A 2,985-nucleotide genomic window follows, 5' to 3' on the forward strand; every position below is an offset into this window, starting at 1 on the left:
CGTTATTCTAGACGATTATACGCACTACTCGTGGACATTTCCATTATGCAACAAATCTGACACTGCCAACACTATTTCTCGCTTCTTCTCTTACGTCCTTACACAATTTCATGTTCCCATTCAATGCATGCAATGCGACAACGGCGGTGAATATCTCACGTCCTCGTTGCGTGACCTATTCTGTCGCCACAGGGCTTCCTTCCGCCTCTCCTACCTCCACACGTCACCACAAAACAGGAAGGCCGAGCGCCTCATCCGGACTACTAACAACATTCTGTGTGTCCTCCTCATCCATGCCAAACTCCCACCCCCGTTCTGGGTCGAAGCGCTTCACACGGCCACATACATCCTCAACAGGCGACCTTGCTCTGCCATCAACTTCGTCACCCCCTAATTCCTCCTCCTAGGGCATCATCCCACCTATGACCACATGCGTGTACTCGACTGCCTCTGTTTTCCAAACATTATTGCAACCGCACCACACAAGCTCGCGCCACGCTCCTCTCGCTGCATTTTCCTTGGGTACCCCCTGGAGAACAAGGGCTATCGATGCCTTGATCTATCCTCATGCAATGTTATAATCTCTAGACACGTTATGTTTGATGAAAATATTTTCCCATATCTTCCCATCAAGCCTCCACGTCACACCCCACCTTCAGCTGCCACAGAAAATCCCGGGAGCCAATCCTTCCCAGAACCCCGCGTGCCACCTACCTCATACCTGTCGCCTCACCGATCCTCTCCGGGATCCCCGCTCCCACCTGCCCTCGCTTCCCCTATCCCACCCGCGCACCTCGGGTCGGCCGCTGGCCCCGTCTCGCCAGTGGCACCATCCACTCCTCCCACGCCCCGTCTCGCCAGTCGCATGGACCCGCCAACCCGTCCCCACCCAACCGACCGCTTCGCCTGGGCCAAGCATGTCCCGACGCACCTCTCCTGGTCCACTTATGGTTTATCCCTGAGCAGTTCTCATACAAATTCAACATATTTTGCAAATGAAGTGCACTCTCTTCCAAGGCTTTCAGAAGAATCAACGAGTCATCTGCAAACAGTAGGTGATTAAAACTCGGTGCGTTCCTGCATACTTTCACTCCTTCCAGCACACCATCTTGTTCTGCACTACTAAGCAGACTAGAGAAGGCTTCCGCACAAAACAAAAATAGTTAAGGATAGATGGGATCTCCTTGCCTCGGTCCTCTACGTGCGGTTATCTCCTTCCATAGCAAATCATCCGTAAGTAGAGCATTATTGGGGTTGCGGCCTACCATTTTTCCCATGCCGGTGGCCATGTTGGATGATCGGCTCTGATGGCCGAGCAGTTAATTTGGCTCAGGCCATTTGACGTGGTGGGTGTCTAGTGAGATTACAGAAAGGATTGTTGTTGCCAAATGAGCATAATGAAGAGCATCATGTTGGATGCGCCGGGTCCAACGTTGGAGTCTCACGACGGTCAGACGCATCATCGCTCGGGTTCCCACCTGATCTGTGCTTACCGGTCGTTGACAGATCGGGATGAAGCGGAGTATGGGAGCATTTGGGAAAGGCCGGGCAAAAACAAGTTCGTACCTGGATTCATGACATGATCGTCTCACGCCAACATGAAAAAGGTCTCATGGTAAATGAATGGTCATGCTCAGTGCCATGACAGGAGTGCTAGCCCCAGGATGTATTGCCCATATCCTTCTTTGGCCGGCCAGGGCTACCCAACATCTAGGGCGATAGAGGCTGACCACACCCCCATGGCCCATGGTTCACATTAAATTTCACATAATATTTTACCGAGGAAACATACACCATGATATGAGAAATCTACGTCTCAAAGAAAGCCACATTTGAGCAAGTCCTTATCCAGAAACTCCCAATCAACCAATCATATGCTTTTGAGATATCCTATTTGTACGCACAGAGTGACTGGGGTCATCTCTCAAGGAACAGATATAATGAAGGCACTCAGAATTTGTGAAAGTCTATGTCCTTACGATGCGCCTTCAAGAGCGCCAGGTCCGACATGCACACGTCTGTCAAATAAAACAACACACAGGCAATATCCCATGAACAAATTCCCCATCAACGCACACCTTGGAACAAAATAGAGATATAAGAGTATGTAATAAATTCGAGCCGTTGATTCATTACACAGTGGTCTAATTGATCCTTAACTTCGTACCATATTGGAGGTAAGAGGGCCATGTTAAAATTATAGCCATATATATATATAGCGTGCGAGAGCCGGAGGGAGGGATCTCTTCCTAAGCTATAGCGTGCGAGAGCTGGAGGCAGGGATCTCTTCCTAAGCTCGATCCCTGTTCTGATCACGGGATCAGAATAATATTCTGATCACAACCTGAACTGCCTGAGTAATGTGCGTGAACTTCCCTCTGTACGAACCTGACCTTCGGGCTATCTTCGCAATCGTGGCTTCCCCTGCGAATTATTCAGGTTAGTCGTGTTCTATATGATGTTAGTGTAATCTAGAAACAATTTTTAGCAACTAAAAACCGGTTTTAAATAGGAATCTCGCTCGTTGGCGGATTTTGCACTCGGGTCATGATGAAATTGCATTTTTTGCAATTTTATTGCCTGAGTTGTACGACCTAAACTTCCCCCTGTGTTAGGTTGAACTTCCGCCAACATTGCCCAAATGGGGCTTGCTATATACCGTTGGAAATCTATGGACACTAGTATCATGACCCAAGTTAATTTTTTGGCAAAATGTAAGCGGTTTAAGAATAGTTTTGAAACCGTTTTTTCTTCATACAAAAAACATGAATCGTATTTTCGATCGCATTTCTAAAATGTTTATCAGAATAAGGCAAATAATACGGAGTTGGAAAGCTAGTGCAAAAATGCTCCTTCCACATATAGAAAGTTTTCTCTAATTCCCTATGGTTAAAGCATAATTTGGAAAATCGTAAAATTTTGCAAACGGAACAATAGAGTTGGTAGTTTCGATGCCATTTCTAAATGGCTAGCCCAGTTGAGGCA

Source organism: Triticum dicoccoides, chromosome 4A (assembly GCF_002162155.2).
Source record: "Triticum dicoccoides isolate Atlit2015 ecotype Zavitan chromosome 4A, WEW_v2.0, whole genome shotgun sequence".
Classification (NCBI taxonomy): domain Eukaryota; kingdom Viridiplantae; phylum Streptophyta; class Magnoliopsida; order Poales; family Poaceae; genus Triticum; species Triticum dicoccoides.